The following is a 12,207-nucleotide window of genomic DNA, read 5'->3' as shown; positions in this document are numbered from 1 at the left end:
CAATTACTGATTCAGTATCACGATGCTCTCATCAATTACTTTATTGAATAACATTGTTCAGTCCCGCACCGTCTCTATGGATTTGTAGTTCGTGCCTTGCCCCTGCTAGTGTTTTTATTGGAGGGAGCAGCTGTTACCGGCCCTGGAGAGGAGTGTCTATAGGACCTCCACAATTACAACAAGTCATACAGACCAGTTCTCAATTGGCGCCTTCCTCTGCTGAGTGTTCTTTCAGTTGGGATCCTGCCTCCTGTTCCCCTCAAATCTTCTCTGATCTGTTTTGCTGGCTTTGGTGACCCTTCTTTCTGGCCAGTCGCCAGCCATCCAGCCAGTCCCATGCCTCTTCAGGGGTGACAAAGAACCAGACCTTTCCCTCTGACTCCACTCCTAACTTAGCTGGAAAGATCATCGAGTCTTTTATGTTCTTGTTCCACAGTACTTTCTTTATTTCCAGGAAGCTGCACCTCTGGCATTGCACCTTGAGTGTGAAGTCATGGAAGAAAGTGACCCTACTGTTTTGAAATTCAATTGGTGGTGTTGTGCGAGCCATTTGTAGAATGATATCCCTATCTCTATAGTTGAAGATTCTCACAACAATAGGTCTCGAGGGGGGGGCTCCATGTTTCGCTTTGCCCCCAGGCACTCTATGCGCTCTCTTGACTGTGAAGAATTTTGCCAGTCTAGTAGGTTTCAGGTAAATTGTGACTAGTTCCTCTACAAACAAGTCCGTTGCTTGTTCCTCCATGCTCTCCAGGACCCCCAGTATGCGTACGTTATTGCGCCTTGAGCGCACTTCATACTCATCCAGTTGAATCTCTAGCCTCTCACTCAGGGTATGCAGGTCATCCACCCTATGCTGAAGGGTGGTAGTGTCTTTGACAAGGGAGCCCACTGTCGACTCAACATCCTTGAGTCTGGTGTTCATTGAATGCATGTCCGCTCTAATTAAGGATACTTCCGAGGACAGAGAATCAACCCTGGACTCCAGTCACATTCTTAATGTTGTGATAGCCATTAGGATATCCTGCAGGGTCGGTTCCTTTGCCCCATCAACGTCCTGTTGTTTCTCGGGCTGGGCTTCTGCTCCCTTTTGACTGGGACCGGTGCCCTTGTCCCATGCGTATTTTTCCAATTTGGCCTGCATAGAGGCCTTGGTGTTGCGACCACCTGCCATGTCCGAGCAGTCTGGGCCTAAGCACAAGTGAGTGGAAGCTGGCAGAATAGCTCTGCTATTTTGTTAGGTGGGTATTGCTGGTTTGTGTCCTCTCTCCAGGAGGAAACCATGGTATGTACTGGCTGCTGTCTCTTGTTTTATGCCCCACCAGCAAATCTATTAATACTGTGCCCCTGATTTTCCTCAGAGTATTACGCCTCCAGTGCTGCAGGCTGCAAACCACCGGCCAGCACTTAGTCTACGAAAAGAACTCAGGTTCTGTTTCAGAGCCGCAGGACCTCCCCGGTCCACTAGCAGTTGTGGTGACTTCAGGACCTGTGAGCCTTGATTCGTTGTTCTCCCCTTGTCACCTTACAGTCATGGAGGTTCAGGCCTCCCTCTATTGCAGCCGGTGAGTGATCTAAAGCTGGGCAGCAAGGAGTGGTGTACTTTCTGCCCCTTGGCCGCTCCCTAAGGCAGGATTGTCTCCGTGGGTCCTCTGTGTCTCGTCGGGCATTCCCGACTACGGTTGGGTGAATCAGGCATGCATTTCTTCTTGAGAGACTAGAGGGGGGGCACTGGCAGCACTTCCCTCGCACTGCTCCTCAACTTACGATCCCAGAGGGTAGATACAATCAACGTCTGGAACGCTTGCCTCCCCCTTACTTTTAGGCAGCTTCCAGCAATGCAGGCCCCTCAGCTCCATCAGTCTGCCCCAGAGCCGATCATGCTCAGGCCGCTCCCTTTCCGTCCCATAGCTCACCGGAGTCACCGCTTTGTTGGAGTCTCTCCACACTCGTTTCTGGGCTTTCAGCTCAGCGCTCACCACTGGGAGCACTGTCGGAACAGTGACGAAGAATGGGCTGCCCTGTGTGTGCCGGAGCCTGCTCGCTCCTTCCCCGTCGCCAATACAGTTCCTCCAGGCCAACTGCGTCAACGGCCAGATCTCGGTTGTCCCACACTCAATCCAGTCGGTTCATGGCTCAAAATGAGCCCGCAGGGATCATGAGCACGAAACTGGTGATTTTAGTTCAGCAATCATGGATTTCTGGACAGATGGTCTCATGAATGGGTGTGCTTGGACGGAGCTGCCTCAAGGAGTGGCCATTTTGCTCGGTAGTAGACCACGCCCCCCGATCCACTCTTTCTTGTCTGTCTGGAGTCTTAGAGTGTTCCCAACCAATATCCCAACACTATATTTTTTTTTTATCATTGAAACACTGCACCTCTTGTTTGATGAACACTATTGCTTTCAGTTTTTAGGGTATATCTACTAACACAAGTGTATGACCCCGTCTCAGATCAGTGTGTGAACAAACATGTTTGTCTTGTTGGTATTGACTATCTATTTTTATCAACTTAAGCAATAAACCCCTCTGTTACCAAATACCCGGATGCTGCAAGATGGATTCTCTCATTCAAAGATTTGTCATCAACCATTGAAATTTGTGGGTCCCCAATCTGTCATTAACTCCTGTGTTAGGTAAACCCACTGCTTGCACCTTTTTTAACATAAAAAATGACTGCTGTCTCTTGGTTTTGCACTAGCACTTTACCACGGGTCAAGTGATTCTTATCATTTGTCTTCTTTTTACCCAATGATTGCCTTCTCATTTGCAACACATTTGTACCTCCATGGATGTTTTATCACATCAGGTTTCTAACTCATTTCTGCTGCATAGTTCTGCTAATTGCAATTTTGCTGCCATTTGGTTTTTGGAAACGCACATTGTCTCATTTTTGCCTATTTGACACAGAACCATAACGATCCAAGCAAGCAGGATTTTATTATTGATTGTAGGATGTTGTATATACTGACATTGACTCAAGTGTAACAAGCCTGTAGGTCATTTAAGCCCAGTACTATCATCAGTTATGTGTGTTTTATATTTTATTTTTCATAAAGACATTATAATCTTGTGTGTTGTATGAATTTTTTTTAGCAAGTTTTTTTTGTAAAATATTGTAATGGTTTTAATTAACCGTACACAATAAAATTATTGTTCATTTTAGGTCTGTTTTTCGTCAACCACAACATATTCTTGTTAGCACCCAAATGACCACTGCATGTGAAAATCTTCAATATATCGAACCCTGATTATTAATATCAAAACCAGAATTACACTTGAGATGTAATTTTTCACATAAATGTATATTCACCATATTGTCTACTTTATGAAATGATGTATACTCTAGAAAGATCACCATGGGCCCTTACATATAAGAGTACATTTGCATACCCTTTCATTTGTGTGCTACTTTTATAATACATAATTATCCGCTCTCCTAGGAAAACAGCCACACTGTCACTTTTATTGTGGCAATCTTCATCCCCCCAAAATTGATCTACATCGTTTTTGGTCATTTTACGTCATCCACATACTTAGCAAATATTGACCCCGCATTGAAGTAAATGCTTGTGGGTACGTAGGTAGGTTCATTTGTAGATTTAAAACTGCAACAGAGCATAAAAACTGTTTTTGTTTTATGTGTAAGCCTGTAGTAAAAAAAATCAATAATAGTTTTTTTATTGATGTCATCAGTGATGTCACTGACCATGTCATGAGTGATGCAATATGTGAGGTCATAAGCAGTGCATTGCTGGGGTGCGAGTTATAGTTATCTCAGGGCCCCAAAAGTGCAAAAAGAAGGGGGGGCCACACAGCCCCCCTTCTGAGAGGAAATAAAACAAAGCCGGCATCACGCCGGAGGCCCCGCGCCCTCCCCCTCCCCCTCCCTGCAGCACTCTGCAAATGTGCCCCCTGGCGCATTGTAAGTTGGGAAATTAATTCCCCTTGAATACTGAGGGTCCCTGGGGGCCAACTAGCCCTCCAGGTACCTCCAATAAGCACCAGGGAGCTGCGTTGCAGAGAGGTGGTCCAAGGCCACACCCCCTTTTTACACCACTCTGCAACACAGCTCTGTGGTGCTTACTGGAGGTACCTGGTGGGCTAGTTGGCCCCCAGGGACCCTCAGGACTCAAGGGGAGTTAATCCCCCAATTTACAACACACTAAGGGGCATGTTTGCACAGTGGTGCAGGGAGGGGGTGTGGCCTGATGTGGCAAGTGTGCAAACGCACCCTGTGGTGCGTTCAAAGTTAGGGAATTAAGTCTACTTGAATCCTGAGGGTCCCTGGGGGCCAACTAGCCCACCAGGTACCTTCAGTAAGCGCCAGGGAGCTGCGTTGCAGAGAGGTGTAAAAAGGGGCATGGCCTTGGACCCCAACTTACAATGTGCTAGGGTGCGAGTTTGCACAGTGGTGCAGGAAGAGGGTGGGTCCTGATCTAAGAAGTTAGCAACCCTGCTGTGTGGGACTTACTGGTGGTAATAAAAGGGGTAGTTGGCCCCAAGGTTGATGTTGGGGGCTAACTACTCCTCTTGTTACCTCCAGTAAATCCCAAACAGTGGGATTGCTAAGAGGTGTTTGAAGGCCACGCTCATCTTTCTCCACCACTCTGCTAACGCGACTCCTATGTTATAGTTAGAAATTAGCATTTAAAAAACCTTTGAAATTCACTGAAAAAAACATAGGTTTCAGGGATGTTATAGTTAGAAATTAACATTAAAAAACCTTAGAAATTCACTGAAAAAAACATAGGTATCAGGGACGTTATAGTTAGTTGGACATTTTTCTCATAGAAAACCATAGAAATTCCCCTGTTATCGTTAGTTCGGCTACTGTAACTCAGGAACCCATAATGCACTGCTAATGAGGTAACATATTACATCAATCATGACATGGTCAGTGACATCACTGATGACATTTCAAATGACATCACTGATGACATCACTGATGACATAATCCATGTGAAAATCTGATGCACCTCCTCACAATCTAATATAACCTTTGATACACCCACTGTAAAATAACGAATACCATTTTCTTAGCCATAGACACACCAATACCAGTTACTTCATACACACTCACTGATTCCTAGGTCTACACACACATCCACTCATTTACCCATACAGTCACTCATACATGCAGTCACTCATCAATACAACACTATCATATGCACTCATACACCTATACAGACACTCTCACACATTCACTCATACAGAGTTAATCACACACATAGTCAGTCATGCAAAGAATCAATCACACTCCCATTCACTCACCTATACAGTTAAACACACACCACATCACTTATTCAAACAGTCACAAATGCATACTTCCTCTCTTATACAATCACTGATACTAGTACACACTCACCCATACAGCCACTCTCACAATAACTGACTCTCATGAATAGTCATTTATATACTTCAACTCTGACATACACTGCCTTTTACATATGTAGTTACTTGGACATGTAACATTGAGACATCCATTCACTCACCAACACACCCATATACACACTCACCCACCCATTCAGCTGTTTCCACATGTACTCTTGAACCCAAACACACAGTGAATCAACCACTCACACATCTATGCACAGAGTCACACACATCCCACCCATCTACACACACACTCAGGCACCAATACAGATAGTCAGGCAACCAATTGATAACCCATATAGACACTCATGTAGCTACTGACCAACCCATGCAGCAGCTTATACAACAGACAGACTGATACAGACATTCACACAGTTTAGTCACTTACCCATGCATTCAGTAAGACACATGTAATCACTCACTTAAACAGTCAATCATGCAACTATTAAATCCTCCATCCAGACACTTATACACCCACTCATTGTTCAATACACCTTGGTATATATATAATACATATTTAAACTGTAAAGAAAAACATAGTCACTGGATGATGACGTCAGTGATGTCATTTGAGATGTCATCAGTGATGTCATTAGTGATGTCACTGTCCATGTCATCAATCAATCAATCATGGAATTTGTATAGCGCACTACTCACCCGTAGGGTCTCAAGGCGCTGGGGGGGGGAACGTTACTTCTCGAACAGCCAGGTCTTGAGTTGCTTCCTGAAGGCGAGGTGATCCTGGGTTGTCCGGAGGTGGATGGGGAGGGAGTTCCATGTCTTGGCAGCCAGGTAGGAGAAGGATCTTCCTCCGGCGGTGGTTCTGCGGATGCGTGGAACAGCGGCGAGGGCGAGGCTGGTGGAGCAGAGCTGGCGGGAGGGCGTGTGAAGGTCAGATGGGTGTTGATGAGCTTGGGGCCCAGGCCGTGGAGGGCCTTGTGTGCGTGGGTGAGGAGTCTGAACGTGATCCTCTTGCTGACAGGGAGCCAGTGCAGGTGTCTCAGGTGTCCGGAGATGTGGCTGTGCAGGGGGATGTCCAGGACGAGTCGTGCTGAGGCATTCTGGATTCGTTGGAGTTTCCTCTGGAGTTTGGCGGTGGTGCTGGCGTAGAGGGTGGTTCCGTAGTCCAGCCGGCTGGTGACGAGTGCCTGGGTGACCGTCTTCCTAGTCTCGGTGGGGATCCACCGGAAGATCTTTCGAAGCATGCGCAAGGTGTTGAAGCATGAAGATGAGACGGCGTTGACTTGTCTGGTCATCGACAGGGAGGAGTCCAGGATGAAGCCCAGGTTGCGTTCGTGGTCCGTTGGCTTGGGGGTGGTGCCCAGGGCAGGGGGCCACCAGGAGTCGTCCCAGGCTGAGGGTGATGATCCCAGGATGAGGACCTCCGTCTTGTCAGAGTTCAGTTTCAGGCGGCTGTTCTTCATCCATTCGGCGACGTCTTTCATCCCTTCGTGTAGGCTGGCTATGGCGGTGGCCGGGTCGTTGGTGAGGGAGAGGATCAGCTTGATTGATGTAATAATCAGCAGTGCATTGCAGGTGCGCGAGTTATAGTTAGCTGAACTAACTATAACTGGGGAATTTGGATGGTTTTCTACGAGAGAAAGGTCCAACTAACTATAACGTCCCTGAAACCTATGTTTTTTTCAGCGAATTTCTAAGGTTTTTTAAATGCTAATTACTAACTATAACGTCCCTGAAACCTATGTTTTTTTCAGTGAATATATATATCTATCTATATCTATATCTATATCTATATCTATAACTATATCTATATCTATATCTATATATATATATATATATATATATATATATATATATATATTACCTACTGGCGGTCGCCAGTAGGTAGTTATAGTTAGGACCGTGTTTCCATAGGAAATCTGCAACATTCTATTTGGAATAACTTTGGCGCCGATTGACGGATCCTGGCGCAATTTTCAAAATAGGTGGGGCGCACCGCTCCGCTCCTACCCTGAAAGACTCGGGGGGATTCGTCAAGCAGGGGCTGAGAAAAAGGGGGGGTCCCAAAACACGTTTTCCCCATGCATTTTTCCATAGGACCTTTAGTCCAAGCTACAGCCCGAACGGCTGAACAGAATTACTTGAAAGTTGGCAGAGAGGTAGTCCTCAGGTCAGAGAAGTGCCTTTTGCAGGTCTGGTGTCAATCTGTTCAGTTTTTGCTGAAAAAAAAGCATTTAAATCAATATATATATATGTGGGCGCGCTCCGAGCGCTTCCGGTAAGCTTACCTTACGCGCACGCTGCCATGCGCGAGCTCAATTCTGATTGGTGGTTACATGACTGTAAACATTTGAATCGGTCGAAATCAGGAAGTGTCGGCCTCCATTTTGTGTGCCTCACACTGATAAAAAAAAGGAGGAGAACGTGGAAAGGGGGAAACGAAGAGAGTTGCAGACCCCCTAGCGTTTGTCAGGGGGTCCAAGAAGGCCATAAAAGTATGAAAAATACATTTAAATGTTTTTCAAAAAATCGCGGGGTGCGCGTACGGTAAGCTTACCGTACGCGTACGGTAGAAAATAAAAAAAATGAAGAAAAAAACAAATTTAAGTGTTAAGATATTAGGGGGCTCTAAAAAGAGCCGTTGTGTTCAAAGAGTGTTTTTTGGTACCTACAAGTAAGTACCGATGCAGAGTCTAAAGTTTAAGAGGAAGACTCTGTTCCCTTCATCATTGAAATGTACACCGTCTCCTCTATAAATGTCTTGCATGTTGTAACGCAAGTTGTTGTGGTATATAGAACCCATACCATAGTCTCTGAGGAAAGCAGAAACAGATTTGTTGACATGCTTTCTTGCTTTGTCAATCTGCGGACAAAATTGGTTGGACCAGTTCCACTTTTGCCTTTGGCATATGTTAGAATATACAAAGGCAGAATGAGGAAAAAGCGACATCAATTGCACAAAGGTGTCCTTAATAAGCATTTCCAGACCTACACCAGTTAAAGTGCCTAGGTCATTTCCACCACAGTGCACAATAATAGGGTTAGGCTGTGGGAGATGTAGAAAGGTTTTCACCAAAGGCATTAATTGGTGCCACTTTAACCCTCTCTGACCAATCCATTTAATGTCTACATTTGGCAAAGCAAGGTCTCTCACCATACCTCTTTTTTCTGCACATTTTTCACTCCAGAAGACATAGCTGTGACCTACAATCCACACTGTGAACATCTTTCAAGGAGATCTGGATGCACTCTGAAGGTGTCTTTCAGTAGAATGGCAAAATGAAATGAAAGACAGTTTGAAAATGGAGGCATACATATTTTTTTAAAATAAAAAGAACTCATTGGCTGTTTCACACCATTCTACACTAAAAACTAGGCTGTATGTGTAAATTTTTAGAAGCATGTTTTGTATTGGTTCAGAAAATTGTGTTCCCACAGAAGAATAGTTTGGATTTGCTGTTAGGTTGGACAGGTGAAGCACTCTTGGTCTTTCGATTTGAAACATTGTGCCGTATACAGCGCACCACCGCCGTTATTTAGGGCGGGTCTGCGGTTGAAGGATTGTAGAGCCATACGGAACACCGGGAGGCAATATTGACATGTATGGGGATGCTTCGTTTTCATCTACCTTACTATGGGTTTTGAATAAATTTATGCTAATTGAGCGGCATTGATAAAGTTGATTGTATTGCTTGGACTGCATTGACCATCATGCTTTGCTTTACCATGTGACACTCACTTGAGGGATATTAAAGAGGATATAAAGCAAACCTAGCGCAGTCTGATGAGAATTTGTATGTTGCTGCTGCCTGTGACCAAGGAAATTGTTTTCTGAAACGCGTTGGGCAAATTTATGGATAAAGAGGGGACGAGCTTACCTCTGCTATGATGTGCCTTTAACTTTGTCCCGGTGAGGAGTGAGCTGTTAGTTTTGGACAAACTGTGGAACTGAATAAATGACGGCGGTCCAGCCGTATACAGCGCACCACCGCCCGTTATTTAGGGCGGGTCTGCGGTTGAAGGATTGTAGAGCCATGCGGAACGGCGGGAGGCAATATTGACATGTATGGGGATGCTTCGTTTTCATCCACCTTACTATGGGTTTTGAATATATTTATGCTAATTGAGCGGTATCGATAAAGTTGATTGTATTACTTGGACTGCATTGACCATCATGCTTTGCTTTACCATGTGACACTCACTTGAGGGATATTAAAGAAGATATAAAGCAAACCTAGCGCAGTCTGATGAGAATTTGTATCTTGCTGCTGCCCTTGACCAAGGAAATTGTTTTCTGAAACGCGTTGGGAAAATTTATGGATAAAGAGGGGACGAGCTTACCTCTGCTATGATGTGCCTTTGAACTTTGTCCCGGTGAGGAGTGAGCTGTTAGTTTTGGACAAACTGTGGAACTGAATATATATATATATATATATATATATATATATATATATATATATATATATATATATATTATCTACTGGCGGTCGCCAGTAGATAGTTATAGTTAGGACCGTGTTTCCAAAGGAAATCCGCAACATTCTATTTGGAATAACTTTGGTGCCGATTGACGAATCCTCGCGAAATTTTCAAAATACGTGGGGCGCTCCGCTCCTTCCCTGAAAGTCTCGGGGGGATTCATCAAGTGGGGGCTGAGAAAAAGGGGGGTCCCAAAACACGTTTTCCCCATGCATTTTTCCATAGGACCTGTAGTCCAAGCTACGGCCCGAACGGCTGAACAGAATTACTTGAAATTTGGCAGAGAGGTAGTCCTCAGTTCAGGGATGTGCCTTTTGCAGGTCTGGTGTAAATCTGTTCATTAGTTCCTGAGAAAATTGCAGTTAAAAGCATATATATATCTATAAGCGCGCACCGTGCGCGTACGGTAAGCATACCGTACGCGCACGGTGACGTGCGCGAGCTCAATTCTGATTGGTTTTTAGATGTCAGTAAACATTCGAATCGGTCGAAATCAGGAAGTGTCGGCCGCCATTTTGTCTCTCGCAGTCTGAGGCAATGAAAAACAAAGGGGGGAAAATGTGAGAAGGGGGCAGGATGGACAGGTCCTGACCCCCTAGCCTTTGTCAGGGGGTCACTGAAGGACCCCCAAGGGTAAAAAATAAAATATTTTTTTTGCGAAAAATCACGGGGTGCGCGCACCGTACGCGCACGGCACGTACAACGCATCGTGGGCGCTTGGTGCGCGAAGTGCACCAAGCACCCACAGCGCGCGCACGGTGCGCGAAGCGCACCGTGCGCGTACGGTACGCGCACGGTGAAAAAACTTTAAAAAAAATAAATAAAATACATAACTTAGCATTTAAAAAACCGTACACATTCACTGAAAAAACCATAGGTTTCACACACGTTATAGTTAGGAATTAGCATTTAAAAAACCTTGCAAATTCACTTAAAAAATCATAGGTTTCACACATGTTATAGTTAGCTGGACATTTCACTCGTGAAAAACCATTGAAATTCCCCCGTTATAGTTAGTGCAGGCAACTATAACTCACGCGACCGCAATCCTCTGCTGATGACGTCAGATATTACATCACTGATGACATATGTGTCTTTCTGAAAAAAAATATTTGTAATATATGTATAGCTGAAAATTAATGGAAGAAGACATGGGTAAATAAGTGTCTAAATACAGTGATGTAATATCTGACGTCATCAGCAGAGGATTGCGGTCGCATGAGTTATAGTTGCCTGCACTAACTATAACGGGGGAATTTCAATGGTTTTTCACGAGTGAAATGTCCAGCTAACTATAACATGTGTGAAACCTATGTTTTTTTAAGTGAATATATATATATATATATATATTAGTAATAGTTAGGACCTATTTTCCATAGGAAATCCGCAACATTCTATTCCCAATAAGTCTGGCGCCGATCGACGTATCTTCGCGGAATTTTCCAAACTTTTGGCCAGCTCCGCTCTGCTCCTACCCTGAAAGTTTTGTGGTGATTCGTCAAGCGGGGGCCGAGAAAAGATTTGTGAAATGAGTTAGGTTATGTTTCTATACTAAAATGTAGTACTACTTCTAGATGAAGAAATGTGTTTTGGTATAGTGCACGGGATAGTGTTGTTTGTCAAGAATCACACAGTGAGTCTGTGGGCATTTGGGAACCACTGTGAGAGAAGCATTTGGTAACATTGTGTATTTGCTGACAGATAACTGTTTTAACTTGTCATGTTGTGAAGTTTTAGTAGCATTAGAAGACAGTTATGGCTTATGATTTGATTAAATGAGTCAGGCTTTGACAGAAAAGTGCAGTCCTGAAATATGTAGATTGTGTGCAGTTCCCTTACCACTTGCACTGTAGTGAATGAGTTTTGGTAAACTCCTAGGGATAGTGGTACTTGTCTAGAATCACACTGTGAGTCTGTGTGCATTTGGGAACCACTGTGAGAGAAGCGTTTGGTAACATCGTGTATTTGCTAACAGATAACTTTTTTAAAACCTGTCTTGTTTTGAAGTTTTAGTAGCATTAGAATCCAGTCTTTGCTTATGCGTTGATTAAATGAGTCATGCTTTGACACTGATGTACTGTACTTAAATATGTTGATTGTGTTCAGTACCAGTTCTAGACTAGTGAATGAGTTTTGGTAAACTCCTAGGATAGTGTTCATTGTCTAAAATCACACTGTGAGTCTGTGTGCAATTGGGTAAGGATTGTAAGAGAAGCTGTTTTAAAACCGGTCATGTTGTCAAGTTTTAGTAGCATTAGAAGCCAGTCTTTGCTTGTGCTTTGATTAAATGAGTCAGGCTTTGACACAATGTGCAGTCCTGAAATATGAAGATTGTGTGCATTTCCCTTACCATTTCCACAGTAGTGAATGATTTTTGGTAAACTCCTAGGT

The sequence above is a fragment of the Triturus cristatus genome, chromosome 5_1 (genome assembly GCF_964204655.1).
Source record: "Triturus cristatus chromosome 5_1, aTriCri1.1, whole genome shotgun sequence".
Lineage (NCBI taxonomy): Eukaryota > Metazoa > Chordata > Amphibia > Caudata > Salamandridae > Triturus > Triturus cristatus.
Note: the sequence above shows the minus strand (reverse complement) of the source record.